Source organism: Pseudorca crassidens, chromosome 13 (genome assembly GCF_039906515.1).
Source record: "Pseudorca crassidens isolate mPseCra1 chromosome 13, mPseCra1.hap1, whole genome shotgun sequence".
Lineage (NCBI taxonomy): Eukaryota > Metazoa > Chordata > Mammalia > Artiodactyla > Delphinidae > Pseudorca > Pseudorca crassidens.
The window spans coordinates 74,718,442-74,734,528 of record NC_090308.1 but is presented as its reverse complement, the minus strand read 5'-3'; the positions used below and the strand labels follow the sequence as shown (position 1 = coordinate 74,734,528).

Genomic DNA, 16,087 nt, shown 5'->3' with positions numbered 1-16,087 from the left:
GATACAGGTATAGGAGCCTATATAGGTGGTAGAGGAAGTCGTGGGTTTGGAGAAAGTCGTGGAGAAACACTTGAAAATGAGTGAAGAGCTGCATAGAGCACTGACACTTAAAAAGGGAACCAGAGAAGAATAGATGCAAGGAAGTAGAGGTAAACCAGGAAAGAGAAGCCATAGGCAGGGAGGGAAGAGAAAGCATCAATAAGTATCCAGTGCAGCACGGCACTCAGAGTCTGTGTTGAACTGGAACCAAGGGGGTCATTGTTGGCATTCATCACATCACCTTAGAGCAGTGCCCGAGGAAGCCAGGTTGCCATCGCTGAGAAGCCATTCAGGCTGAGGAAGGAGGGAGAGCAAACATAAGTATTTTCCTGGTATTGTAAAGAAAAATGTAGCAACCTTTGCGTTGACATAGCGCCCTCTGACACACACTCGCCAGCGGCTATTCGCGTAATCATTCTAGGCTCTATTTCAAGACTTGCCCCTCATTAGCAAGATCTGTGATCAAACCCTGAGAAGCCAGGAGAGAGGCCGAGTGAACTGACACTCTCCAGCAGTTATCAGGTGCAAAGTCCTTTATACACACGATTTCATTTAATTCCCACAAAAATCGTTTAATAAATTATTATTTGGGCTTAAGATTTGAAGTAATGACAAAAGTGAGGTGTAAGTTAAGTAGCAATTTTACTAATCTCAACTGTTATCACTTTGCTTTGATTTTGTAGCCTTAGGAAGACCTTTCATTTCTCTTGCTTATAATTTTGAAAAGCTTTCGACCATTGGCCGTCATGATTTACCTGAACACTGCTTTTAGGGTCTATCCCTCCTTCTCCTGAAAACTGTATCCTAGGATTACTGTCCACATCAGAGTGGCCAGCTGTCCCGGCTCAGCTCTCATCACTTAGCTGATCCTTCTTCTGCCCATCCCAGGGGATCCTCAAATCATCTTTTCTTTCAAACTCTATTTTTTTTCCCTTTTGGTCATAAACTGAAAAACTCATGCATCTAGAAGCTGTGTCCAATCCTATGATGATTCTCTTCCAACTGGAAAAATGTACTCTGAGCAGCTAGTTGAAATCATTCACCTGCTGCTCATATTTCCATTTTGTATCAGGTTGGACCATGTGAAACTGCCATGTTTGGAGGTCGGAAAAATTAACTGTCAAAAATTCCACATAGGCTTTTGGTGATCCTTGTGCTTCATGGAGGAATTGATGGGAATACTGACTCCTGGTGCTTTAATTTAATGTTTGTACAGTTTTGTATATTTTAGTTCTATTTCAAATTTTATGTTATTTACATATTAGGAAGGTCAGTCTACTATTTTAATGTCTAGGAGACACACTAATTTTAATGGTATAGATTAACTGAGTAACCTGTTTAAAGCTTTTTTTTATCATTTAGAGGGGACATATCTAAGAAGCTGAGATTTTATAGCACAGTTTTTATTTTATTTTATTTTTATTTTATTTTATTTTATTTTTACAGCACAGTTTTGTTTTTTTTTTGCGGTACGCGGTCCTCTCACTGTTGTGGCCTCTCCCGTTGCGGAGCACAGGCTCTGGATGCGCAGGCTCAGTGGCCATGGCTCACGGGCCCAGCCACTCCGCGGCATGTGGGATCTTCCCGGACCGGGGCACGAACCCGTGTCCATTGCATCGGCAGGTGGACTCTCAACCACTGCGCCACCAGGGAAGCCCTACAGCGTAGTTTTTAAAATAAGAAACTATCATGAATTGTGAACTGCCCAAGGCACTTTAATCAGACCTCTGGTGATGGGCACTATTAGTTAAAGTATGTCATGGAGGAAACACAATGAGATGAAAGAGAAGAGATTCCAAAGTCATAAAAGGAAAAACAGGGAGGGCTAGCCCCGGCTTCCATACCTGTGATCTTGTCATAGCATGGTGTAGTCAGAGTGTTAGAGCTAGAAGTGGCCTTGAAAACCTCTGCTCTACTGCCTCGTTTTCAGATGACAAAACTGAGCCTCAGAGAAAAGCTATATGGTGGCAGAAGTGGGGTTTGAATTGGGAAATCTTGTTCCCAGTCTTGGGAAAAAACTTTATATTATTTAACATCACTTAGTATGTTCTCATTAGTTATTGCTAAGGTACAATTATAATAAAAGGGATGCCATGGATGCAAATAAATGCATAAAAATGAGCAACAGCAACATTATTATTTTTACTGAGCATTTGGAAAGGAAACTCTGGTATCCACCGTAGATGAATGATGAAAGGACCAGATTCAAGATCAAACCTCTAAATTGACTTGAATCCTCATCACGTTTCTGGCCTTTAGCTTTCTTGGTGGGAAGTTCCTGCTTACTCTCAGTCTCCAACTTGTTGCCTTCATATTTCTGAGAAGCCATTGAATTACTGTGAGAATGTGTGACTCAGTATCTACATCAGGTATGTCTGTAAGCTGAATAAATAATATTAATTGTTATTGTGCTATATATCTTGCACTGTGCCCATTGCATACAGTATCTCATTTAATTCTCACAAAAATGCTATGAGGTAGGTTTAATGATCACTCCCATGTTATGGGTGAGGAAACTCAGCCTCAGAGAGAGGAAAAAAATTGCTCAAGATCACAAAGCTAGCAAGTGGATAAATATACTCAAATCCAGGCCATTTAATCTCAAAGTTTATGTATGGTCTTAATCATGATGTAAGTATGTCTCTTACATATGTGTAATTACTTTTTTACAAATATCTATATGTGTTTTTATTGAAAAATTACAGACTTCAAAGTATTTTATAATTTATAGTAGATTTGTGTTATTTTTGTCTTTTCATTATTTTTCTACACTGAAACTGCCTCAAGTGTCATGTGCTTGGTACATGATACAGTATTTTTTAAGAGCTTTTTTCAAGAATCTTGCTCAAAGCCTTTAAAAAATAAATAGAGAAAAGTGCCTTTGTAAGTTGGTAGTGCATCACACTTTTACCTGCTCTTTTAACACATCCTGCTGTGCCTTAGGCAGGGAGCCCTAATTTATGTCCCCTTGACTCGAATGAGCACTGAGACACTTCTCAATGAAGACCGGAATTACATCAAAATTGTCAATCCTGACACAAATACATTGAAATAAACAAAATAAGGTGAAATGATTTTAATCAGTTGCCTATTTTCATTCCTTTATTCACATATTCGTTTATTCAACCAATTTTTATTGGCTCCCAGCAGACATTGAGTTAGGAACTAGAGACATAGCCTAGACACGGTCCTGGACAATTGCAAAAAAAAAAAAAAAATGACACCTGCCTAGTTATTTTACCTGTAAAACTCCGTCTTTGTTTTTTATATTTATATTTTATACATCCTCACTTAAAAGAAATTCAGTTAGCAAATGTAAAACTTAAGAAATATAGATAAGTTAGAATTTCACTCTCAAGAATCATCAAGTCCCACCTTGCCTGCTCCCCAAGCTTCTAAAATATCACTGGCTGTGGGTCACTCCACAGGGATAGATACCATAGATGCTAGCTCCATCTTTGAATCCAGTTTGGCACCCTACAGTATGGGTGCTCTCTTTGGGTGCCAGGGGGATTACAGGGCACATTCTCAAAGAGCCTTTACTTCTGCTTTTGATTCTAAAGAAAAAATCTGACTAATAGATTTTTAGGAGATCTTATTTCAAATTTTTAGGTTAAAATCAGGAGCTAGGTTAGACAGGGGGAATTTAAGGAGCTTTTGCCTAACTGGAAATCAGCATCAAGACAGCTTTGCTGCTATTCCCAGTGATGTGGCTCATGTATAAAACTTAAGTTTGCCACTGCCCGTGGGCCTGAAGCCCATGGTGAATAAAACGCCGGGTGCAGTGTGCTTGTTAGACAAGAGCCCCTCCCTTACTTTGTAGGATGTTTCTTTCCCAGTCTGCGTTTCTCTTCCTAATGCCTTGGCAGTGCTGAAGCTCTGCTACCGGCCAGCAGACTTGCCTGGTGCTTTTTGCTCAAGTCACCTGTCCTGGATCATCTGTAATCAGGGTCTGCCTACCGATTAGGATCCCTGGTTATATGGTTCTGAATACTCTGCTTGGCCGATCTTTCACCTGAATGCTGCTCTGTCCATTGATAACCATGTTCATCCATTCAACAAATATTTATTGAGTGCCAGGCATTGTTCTAAGACCTGGAAATATAATGGTGAACAAAGTAGAAAACAAAACAAAACAACAAACCCTGTCTTCATGGAGTATTCTAATAGATATCAAAGCCTGCTCAACTGGGTTCCTGCCTCATCTGCCACAGCTGAATACTTTCCCTATACCTGAACATCCTTTTCCAGCCCCCAGTTCTCTACAGTCTGCTGTCCCACCGCAGTGAACCCTCCTCTTATAAGATAAAACAGTGTTATACGAAGAAAGGGCACCTGTCCACGAGCAAGTACATAGAAGCAGCATAAATCCGGAGGTCAAAAGGAGTTAGGTTGGCCAATACACAGGGGACAATAAACACAACTTCTAAAGTGTGACTTTAAAAGAGGAACAAAGAAGCAGCAGGCCCATTGGATAGAGTCGAGTTGGCTGTGATCTAGTTAGGAAAGAGGATGCGATTGAAGCTCAAGTTTACTTCTGTCTTCTTCCGGAGGAGAGTAAGGAGGGGAGGGGAGGAGAGGCACGCCAGCAAGAGAAAGAGAAGCCCAAGGTGGGAGGACCCAGTTACTGTAAACAGTCTCCCAGCTCTAATAAATGGCATCCCAACGTGCTATGAAAAAGGTGCAACTCATATGGCGGATGCAGTTTATAAAGAAGTAGAATTATACAGAATGGTGGACGTGCCGGTTTGCCAGAGATGGGTAAGTACTGCCCCTAGTTTCACAAAGTGTAAGAAGGGAAATTTTACATAATAAAGACCAGTGGCTTGAGGTTAGATTTGTTTCAGGTGTATAAACTATTTAGATGTATAAACAGGCCTGTAGACCTGTTTCTTCTTGGTCACACCCACGGTGTGGCCACTGCCCCAGTGATTTTGGGGTGCTGGCCTTGGAATAAAGGCACCAGAAGTAGCCCCTGAATCCTTCTTGGGTTTTCCTCCTCTTTATGGAGCTTGTCGTCCAGATCACTGGCCAGAACCTGGATGTGATTCCCACCCTTCACGTCCTTCTGTCTGTTCCAGAACCAGTCTGTGATCTTGTGTTGGCTTGGATTTTGCGTGATGGTGATCACAAGTTCCACTTCATCCTCAGGGACCTCTCTTCGGGAGTCAATGTTTATTTTCCTCAGCACCAAGTGAGTATATTGTGGCCCCACCCCCTTCCTGGCAGTGATGGCAAAGGCTGTTTTCTGCAGCCTAAGAGTGTTGGTGTTGAGAACTCACAGAACGAGCTGGAACTTCTCAGAGATCACTAGAGATATGGTGGTGGTATGTAGGCCTCCTCTGGAAGACAGATGTTGTATTTTTAAAGAGTTCGTTTGGAAGCCTCTAGGTCAGGAGCAGACAAGCTGTGATCCATGGGTCAAATCTGGCCTGTTGCTTATTTTTGTAAATAAAGTTTTATTGCAATGAAGCCAGGCCCATTTGTTTATGACTGCTTTTGTGATATGGCAGCATTTTGGAGAAGTTGCAACAGAGACCATATGGCCTGCAAAAGCCTACTTTTACTAAGTGTAAAATTTACCGTATTTACTATGCTGACCCCTGTTTTAAGGAAGAAGCATTGGGAACTAGGACTTGAGTTTGCTAAGAACAGTTACGTCCAATGAAACAATACACACACACACACACATACACACACACACATACACATACACCTATGTATATAGATACATATATATATTATATAGATACATATATTTTATGTATGTATATGTCAGGTTTCATAGATACATAGGTCAGGGAAATGTTATTCACACTGAGCCCATGGTCTTCACTAAAAATTTGACCATCATTTCTAAAGTATTTACTATATGCCAACCAATCACTAGGAATGTGAAGATGAATAATTGTCTGGTAGAGGAGACACGTACAGAAAGGGACAATTTCAAATACAGTAGTACCTGCTATGAGAGGAATATGTCCAGAATGGTGAGAGAGCTCTGAGGGGGAGTTTACCCACCTGAAGAAGATAAGGTGAAAGTTGAGTATGGAAGAATGAGCTGGAATTGGGCCCTTGATGAAGCAGGGTATTCCAAACAGATATCTGCTTCAGCAGTTGTGCAGGGCATGGGGTAGCATGTTTAGTGGGAGAATAAAACTCGGTGTGATATTGTTAGAAAGTGCAAAGTGGCAAATGGCAGGAGATGCAGGATGAGGCCAGGTTCAGAGAAGAAATGTTTTGCCAAGTTGACGAACTTCAACTTTATTATAGCAGCAAACAAAACACGACTGAAGTGTTTTCATTGCTGGAGGAAAACTGTCGGATTTGCAAATTACATGAGCCCCTTTGGCAATGATGTGAGTCAAAGCAGGAATCCCGGAGCCTGGCTTAGGTGTTATTGGTAGAAACAAATCAAGAAGAGGTTAGTGACTGGACTAGGGTAGTGATGGTGTGGGTTGAAAGGAGGAACAGATCTGAGAAATATAGGATGTAAGGCAGGCATAATGTAGTGGCATTTGATTTGGTAAAGGAAGAGTATGATAAATCTATAACTATCTATAAATCTATAACTATCTATAAATTTGGTAAAGGAAGAGTATGCTAAATCTATAACTATCTATAAATCTATAACTATCTATAAATTTGGTAAAGGAAGAGTATGCTAAATCTATAACTATCTATAAATCTATAATTATCTATAAATTTGGTAAAGGAAGAGTATGATAAATCTATAACTATCTATAAATCTATAACAGATTTGAGAAATATAGGATGTAAGACAGGCATAATGTAGTGGCATTTGATTTGGTAAAGGAAGAGTGTGATAAATCAGGACTAACGCATAGATTTCCAGCATGGTGCCTAGATAAATGATGCTAGCTGATATGGGGAATCAGATGGAGAATCAGGTCTGGGCATGTGAGAGATGATGAGTTTGGCTCTGAACACATTGATATGATGAACTTGAAAGTTATCTATTTGGAGATTTGCAGCAAGCAGTTGTATATGTGATCCTAAAACTTAGAGGGAAGATGGGGCCAGCCAGCCATCAGTGTTCACGTAGTGGCTTAAGATATAGTAGAAGAGCAGGTAGATTAGAAAAGCATGGATCCAAGTGGAATCATCAAGAAATCTGTTTCTGAGTGACGAGCAGAGCAGGAGTAACCTATACAAGAGACCAAGAAGGAACTGTTGAAAGTCAGGAAGGGGGCTCATTTTCCATGAATAACTTACGAAAAATGGATAAATATGCTCTGTATAACAGTAAAATCGGGCAAATTGAAACTATGTCTCAATGCACTGATTCATGCCCAATGTCAGCCTAGATAGAGGACCCTAGTACAGAGAAGCGAGACTACTATAGTCAGCATTTCAATCAACGTCTTAGACAGAAGACACCTCCTTAAATGTCTAGACTATGGTAAGCCGAGAGGAATAAAAAATATATTCGATAAAAGCATTAGGATGTGAGAAAATCTTGACTGACTAGAGCCACAGGCCCCATCTAATAAAATAAAATTTAAGAAGGATTAAAGGTTCAGTAGCAAAGTACAGGATGGGAAAATGTGACTTAGCAATTGATTGTAGAAAGAAAAAACTTGTAGGAACTAGTTGATAATTAACTCAGTATGAATCAAGAGCATGAAGTAACTGTCAAGAAGAGGTAAGATGAGTCTGACCAATGGAATTGGAGCATAGCGTCTAAAACAGTGGTTCTCAAACTTTAGTACCCATGAGAGTCAGCTGGGGAACCTTTACAACGCCTTGAGCTCAAGCTACACTACGTACCAATTAAATCAGAATCTCTGGGAGGGGGCGGGGTGTAGGCGTCAGTATTTTTTTTTAAACTCCCCAGGGGATTCCAAAGGCAAGCCAAATTTGAGAACAAGTGGATAGACTTGAGAACAGAAAATAGAATAATGGTTTTTACCTGGGAGCAGGAGACATTAGAATCACCTGGGGGTGGTGTTTTTCAAAATACATGTGACAGACCCTCTTCTTCCTAAGGTTCTGATAAGCCTTTGGGGTTGGAGTTCTAATGTACCACCCAGCTCCACCTGGGTTGAGAACATGGGTCTAGACTAACTCTACTCTGTCCTGCTCAGACCATACCTAATGTCCTGAGTTTGTTCTGGCTGCCTCTCTTTAAAAACGCTATAGATTGGGCTTCCCTGGTGGCACAGTGGTTGAGAGTCCACCTGCCGATACTGGGGACACGCGTTCGTGCCCCGATCCGGGAAGATCCCACATGCCGCGGAGCGGCTGGGCCCGTGAGCCATGGCCGCTGAGCCTGCGCGTCCGGAGCCTGTGCTCCGGAGCGGGAGAGGCCACAACAGTGAGAGGCCCGCGTACCGCAAAAAAAAAAACCAAAAGAAAGAAAACAAAAACTTATGCAGGGAAATTTTTAGATCACTGCATCCAACAAAAGCAGAATATATACTGTTTTTAAGTTACACACAGAACATTTACCATGGTAGACCATATTCTGGGTAATAAAAATGTCTCAAATTTTGAAGTATTCAGGTCACATAAAGCAGCGGGGACCGGTTTCATGGAGGACAGTTTTTCCATGGACTGGGGAGTGAGGGGAGGGCAGATGGCTCAGGCGGTAACGCGAGCGATGGGCAGCGGCAGGTGAAGCTTCGCTCACTCGCCCGCAGCTCACCTCCTGCTGTGCGGCCCGGTTCCTAACAGGCTGCGGTCCGGTACAGGCCGTTGGGGACCCCTGACATAAAGTATGCTGTCTGACCACAATGGAATTAAATTAGAAATCAACAGGAAGATGTGTGAAATATCTGTAGACATTTGCCTGACGTCAATCATCCATCGGTTGAAGAAATCAAAAGGGACAGGAGAAACTATTTTGAACTGATTGAAAATGAAAACACAACACGTCAAAATCTGTGGGATGCCTTTAAAGCAATATGTAAGGGGAAAATTTATAGAACTAAACATCTATGTTAAAAAGAAGAAAGGTCTCAAATCAATGTTAAGGATCTAGAATTGCCAAAACAGTGTTTTTTTTAAAAAAAAGAACAAAGGTGGAGGATTAATACTACCTGATTACAAGACTTATTCTAAAGCTACATAATCAAAACTGTGATGGGACACCAAAATAATGATCCATTGAAATAAAAAATTGTTAAATTAGGCTTCATCAAAGTAAAAAACTCTTGCTCTTCAAAATACACCATGAAGAAGATGAGAAGATAATCCACAAGCTGGGAGAAAATCTTTGTAAATCATATTCCTGATAAAGGACTTGTGTCCAGATTATATATGTAGAACTCTCAAAACTCAATAATAAGAAAACAACAACGTAATAAAAAATGGGTGAAAGATTTGAATAGACATTCCATCGAAGAAGATAGGTGATGGCTACTAAGGGCTTGAAAAAATACTCAACATCATTAGTCATTAGGGAAATGCACATTAAAACCACAGTGAAATACCACTATGCACCTATTAAGATGGCTAAACCTGAAAAGACTGATCATATCCAGTGTAGAGAAACTGGAACTCTCATAGACTACAGATGGGAATGCAAAACGTATAACCACTTCAGAAAACAGTTTGGCAGGTCCTTGAAAAGTTAAACTCATACCTCCCACTGATCTAGTCATTTTTCTCTTACTTATCCAAGATAAAAGAAAGCATATGTCCGTACAAAGATGTGTACATGAATGTTCATACTAGATTTATTTATAATATCCAAAGTATCCATCAGTAGATGAATGGATAAACAAATCATGGTCTATGTAGACAGTGAACTACTATTCAGCAATAAAAAGGAACTACTGATCCACCCATCAAGGTTGGTAAATCTCAAAATAATTATGCTAATTGAAAAACCCGGACAAAAAAGTGTATATACTGTATGATTCCATTTACATGAAATTCTAAAAAGTACAAACTAATCTATAGTGATAAAAAGCAGATAAGTGATTGTTTCAGAATGGCGAGGGGGAGGGGGAGGGATTACAAAGGCACAGGAAAAAATTGGGGGGGGATGATGGATATGTTCATTACCTTGAATGTGGTGATGGTTTCACAAGAGTATCAAACTTATCAAATTGTACACTTCAGATATGTGAGTCAACCAAATCATGCCTCAGTAAAATTGTTTTAAAAAAAGAACAAACTCATGTATGCCTCCTTTGGTCTCCGTGCCCAGGTTTTATACACACATGCTTGGGGGGCTGCTGGGGTTTGTTCTCTGATCGGCATGTGGAAAACCGTGATCAGTGAGCACCCCTCACGGAAACATCTTCAGGGGCTGAAGACAGCCTCCCAACCATGCTTGCTCTCTCACTCAGGAGCCAGTACAGCCAAGGCTGCTACATCCTTCCTCATGGCAATGTCAGAGAATAAATTCTGGGGCAGAAACCACCTGTCATTCAAGTATGGCATCATCGAAGCATCTTACCCTGGGCCTGGTGTCAAGTATGTATTTGAAAACTGAAAGGAACCGTGTGGAATCACGGTGTTCTTAACTATGGTTATTGCATCTACTCCTAGGTGTACTTTGGCCCAGAATTTTATAAGAAGCTTGTTAACTCAGGTAGCTTTTGCTTTTGGAGCCAAGGTGCACAGTCCCATAGCAGATAAATTATCTACTCAAATTCCTGACTTTTTGCAAGTCCTTGACAATGATACTGGAGTATTTGGTAACCGAGCATGACAATCTAGAATCTTGGTCTACAGTCCATCCCATCTTCCTATAACTGCAAACTCCTAACTCCCTAGGTTATGAACCTACAGTTAGGTTGCTTGTCTGGATCTTTCGCATCAATCTTTGTAACCCTGCCTCACTGCTCCCACAGGCCCAGCGTGATGGTTTTTGACTCTGTCCACCAGTAACTCCTACCAAAACAAACAAAGCACGACTAAAGGCAGAACAGACTAAAATTACCTTCTCAGTGGTTCTTAACTCTGGTTGCCCATCAGGATCATCTGAAGAGACTTTTTTAAGAGAGAGAGATACCTTAAATTGATGAAATTTTTTTAATGAGGCGTGATCTTTGTATCACCTCTATTTTATTTTATTTCATTATTATTATTTTTTGACCATGCCATGCGGGCTTGTGGGATCTTAGTTTCCCAACAAGGGATCGAACCCAGGCCCCCAGCAGTGAAGGCGTGGAGTCCTAACCATTGGACCACCAGGGTATTCCCTTTAATTGACAAATTTGAAGATTCCTCCTACCCCACCCTCTCCTACTTTAAAAAAAATTTTTTTTATTCAGGTATAATTGATGTACAATACTATATGTTTCAGGTGTACAACATAGTGATTCACAATTTTTAAAAATTATACTCCTTTTAGAGTGTGAGAGCACTTATATGTGGAACCTAAAAAATACAACAAACTAGTGACTATAACAAAAAAGAAACAGACTCACGGATATAGAGAGCAAACTAGTGTTTACCAGAAGGAAGAGGGAAGGGGGGAGGGGCAAGATAGAGGTAGAGGATGAAGAGGTACAAACTATTAGGTATAAAATAAATAAGTTACAAGGATATATTGTACAGCATAGGACATATAGTCACCTGGAGAGATTGTAAAAAGCATGATGGTTCCCACCTCAAACCAATTAAATCAGAATCCCTAGGGGGTGACCACTCCACATGAGGTTTTTCTTTTTTTAAGCTCCACAGGAATTCTAATATGCAGCTAGTTGAGAACCGCTGCTGTGTTGATGGCATCATCTTTTTGTATGGAAAATCAGCACTTAACATTTCTGAAAAAAACCTAACTGACTGCCTTTGTTCCAGCTTCTACATCTACATTTTCCTAAAAGGCCAAGTTCTCTCATTGGTTATGTACAGGTCACGGTAGTTGTGGGAAGAGTTATCCTGTAATTAGGAATAAAATGAAACTTAATTTCTGTAGAAAATTATGTTGCACTGTATAGTAAATTACACTTTTCATGGGGAAATTATGGAAAAAGAATTTGGCATTGGCCAGAATAATGTAATGTTTAATTTTTTAATTATGTAATTAAAAGATAATTAGCTAAATAGGTAATAATTTGGCTAATTGCAGTGATTAAATGATTGCTTCCATAATGTAAATTACTTTCCACCATAGTCAGTGATTTAAAATATTTTCTAAACATCTAGCGGTATTTTAAATGGCTTGTATTTGGTTGATGGTCTCCCTGTGACCAATTCGTCAGCTGCACCAAAGGAAGCGAACAGAAGACCAGTCATCCAGGGCTGCAAGGGTCTGTCAGGATCTCTGGGTCCTAGCTAAGTATAACTCCATTGGAAGCCGGGAAAGGAGACTCTGCAGGTACTTGGGCTCATGGCTGGTGTGCCAGGTATTGTCTTTATGTCTTGAGAAACTCTGAGTCTCAGTTTCTTCCCCTGTGAGGAGGGAATAGTAAAATCTGCCTTGCAGGATTGTTGCCTCTATATGCCTAGTAATAGCTCTTAGCATAATACCTGGCGTATAGTTAATACTCACAGAATGAGAGTAATTATAATTATTATTTTTTGGAATCAGTTCATAATTTTTCTTTGATTGTTCATTTTTATTGGAGTATGGCTGCTTTACAATGTTGTGTTAGCCTCCACTGCACAACGAGATGAATCAGCCATACACATACGGGTATCCCCTCCCTTTTTGACCTCCCTCCCATTAAGGTTACCACAGTGCGTTAAGTAGAGCTCCCTGTGAATTATTATTTTTTAAATTATAGTCTTTGCACCAGATCTTTCTTATACTGCTCCTGGCCCTTTATTTGGCCATCAAGAGGACCTACGGAGATGTAGGGGCGCTGCAGAGTTGGCTGGGTCACTGGATTCTTGGGTGACAGTTCCTGGTGCTGCATGACGGAGTGGCAGGTCGGGGTGAGGCTATGTTTATGGGTCTGGGTGCCTCCTCCATTGAGGAGGGCTTGGGGATTGAGGTCATCCTTGTCATCAGCATTGAGGGAGATCCAACAGTCCATAAAGCTAGCCTCGGGAAGCCAGACCTGGAAAGTGAAACCAGCAGACGTCACAGTGGAAATGAAGGCTATTTAACAAGACTTCCTATGGAGATTTGAAGTCTATTTTCTGCTGTCTGTTAGGAAAAGAAGTCTTTCTTTTTTTGTATTTTGCAAGGTTTTCACTTCTTGACTTTCCCTTTCTCTGACATTCTACACACACATTGAAATTCAGCCAACATCCTGCATCCGAGTGGAGAAGAATGAGGTAATTTATTAAATCATAGATTTACATCTGGAAAGCCTCATCTAGATTTGGGCTTTTTAAGATGACTTCTCAGTCTCCTGAGTGAAGTAACTCAGGTGAAATCAAATGGATGAGGCTCCACCTCCACCCTCTGTTTCCCCACTTCAAATTAAAGGATACCGCTTTTATCTGTTTTATATGTTGGGGTTTTTGAATAAAATTCTGCTTGCAAATAAGGATTCTAGTACTAAAAAAGTGGAAAACCAGAGAATTAGTAACACTTCCATTTTATACATGGAATTTAGAGTGGTAAACTTGTTTGAAGTTACACATTTAAAAAAATAATAGAACTAGGACTAGTAATTAGTTCTGATTTTCAGTCCATGGACATGGTCCCCTATATTATGTTGCCCCATAAAAGGTAGGGAAAGGCAGGTAGGAAAACATAACACACTTTCCAGGACATGGCTGTGAACACATTGCAAGAGAAATCTTCCAGCAAAGTAAAGGGAAACATCTTAATAGTGGAGTCATCATCTTGAAGGAAAACCATATAAAAAAGGGACACAGAAGGGCATGTTTTAGCTTCATTTCTCTCTTCCATTGGAAGCTTTCTATTTTATTGCCAGTTAAGTGACTTGACCTGGGAGAAGGCACGTTAGAAACCATACAAAGTATGTCATAACTAGAAATGGGGGAAGGACCCTATAAAACATTAGTTTCATAACAGATCCTCTGGATTATGTTACAGAGAAACTAAGGTGGGTATATTTCTCACTATTGAGACTTAGGACTCATTTATTTATTTATTTATGAATATTTTAAAAAATTTTTATTGGAGTACACTTGATTTACAATGTTGTATTACTTTCTGCTGTACGGAAAAGTGAATCAGTTATACATATACATATATCCACTCTTTTTTAGATTCTTTCCCCATATAGGTCATTACAGAGTATTGAGTAGAGTTCCCTGTGCTCTACTGTAGGTCCTTATTAGTTATCTATTTTATATATAGTAGTGTGTACATGTCAATCCCAATCTCCCAATTTATCCCTCCCCACCCTTCCCCTCTGGTAACTGTAAGATTGTTTTCTACATCTGTAACTCTATTTCTGTTTTGTAAATTACTTCATTTCTAACATTTTTTTAGATTCTATACGTAAGTGATGTCATACAATATTTGTCCTTCTCTGTCTGATTTACTTCACTCAGTATGACAATCTCTAGGCCCATCCATGTTGCTGCAAATGACATTATTTCATTTTTTTATGGCTGAGTAATAGTCCATTTTATATATATATATATATATAATATGTGTGTGTGTGTATATATGTATGGACATTTAGGTTGCTTCCATGTCTTGGCTATTGTAAACAGTGCTGCGATGAACACTGGGGTGCATGTATCCTTTTGGACCATGTTTTCCTCTGGATATATGCCCAGGAGTGGGATTGCAGAGTCATATGGTAGCTCTATTTTTAAAGGAACCTCCATATTGTTCTCCATAGTTCCTGTACCAGTTTACATTCCCACCAACAGTGTAGGAAGGTTCCCTTTTCTCCACACCCTCTCTAGCATTTATTGTTTGTAGATTTTTTAATGATGGCCATTCTGACTAGTGTGAGGTGATAGCTCATTTTAGTTTTGATGTGCGTTTCTCTAATAATTAGTGATGTTGAGCATCTTTTCATGTGCTTCCTGGCCATCTGAATGTCTTCTTTGGAGAAATGTCTATTTAGATCTACCACCCGTTTTTTCATTGGGTTGTTTGGTTTTTTGTTATTGAGCTGCACGAGCTGTTTGTATATTTTGGAGATTAATCCCTTGTCGGTCACGTTGTTTGCAAATATTTTCTCCCATTCTGTGTGTTGTCTTTTCGTTTTGTTTATGGTTTCCTTTGCTGTGCAAAAGCTTTTGAATTTAATTAGGCCCCATTTGTTTATTTTTGTTTTTATTTTCATTGCTCTAGGTGGGTCAGAAAAGATCTTGCTGTGATTTATGTCATAGAGTGTTCTGCCTATGTTTTCCTCTAAGAGTTTTATAGTATCCGGCCTTACATTTAGGTTGTTAATCCACTTTGAGTTTATTTTTGTGTATGGTGTTAGGGAGTGTTCTAATTTCATTCTTTTACATGTATGTAGCTGTCCAGTTTTCCCAGCACCACTTATTGAATAGACTGTCTTTTCTCCCCTGTATATTCCTGCCTTCTTTGTCATAGATTAGGTGACCGTAGGTGTGTGGGTAGGACTCCTTATTTATGACAGGGCCCCTGTGTGGTACTCAGCTGTAGCATTAGTGGCGATCAGTATCTGCCAAAGGGATGCACCTTTCTCAGAGGTATTTAATGGAAACCTGTGGTTCCCATCAACAACACTCCATGTGCTCCTTTTTCCTTTACTTGGTTATGACCCTGGACTTTAGTTCTATTCTACCCTGGTAGTCTCACTTCAAGGTGTGACATGGTTCCTTTCTAAGAATCTTGACTTCTGGCTCATCTATTCGTCTGGGCAAGGCCTCTCTTATTTCGGCACCTCCGCTATAATCTCAAGCACTCCCACAAAACCACCCCCAGTTAACATACAACTAAGTCAAACAGAGTGCTTGCCTTGCCCCACTCCCAGTTCCAAGCAGACTTCTGTAAATTCCTCCTATTTACAAATTCTAGTGCTGCCAAGGAGAAGAAATCCTCAACACTTACAGGGTAAGTGAAAGCAGTGTGTTCAATGAAAAGAACAAAGGTGAAACATCTGCACAAGTGGAAAGAAAAGTAGTCAATTGGGGCAAAGAAATAAAGCTCAACCAGTGGTGAGTTTGGAGTGACCAGGACTGGTAAAATGGTCCCAATCCCTGGTTCACTGTGGGT

At 40.1% G+C, this 16,087-nt stretch overlaps 1 pseudogene; it reads right to left on the bottom strand.

Moving 5' to 3' along the window:
* Positions 1-4,895: 4,895 nt before the first annotated feature.
* Positions 4,896-12,998, bottom strand: LOC137205104 (small ribosomal subunit protein uS13-like; annotated as a pseudogene).
* Between the last annotated feature and the right edge of the window lie 3,089 nt (positions 12,999-16,087).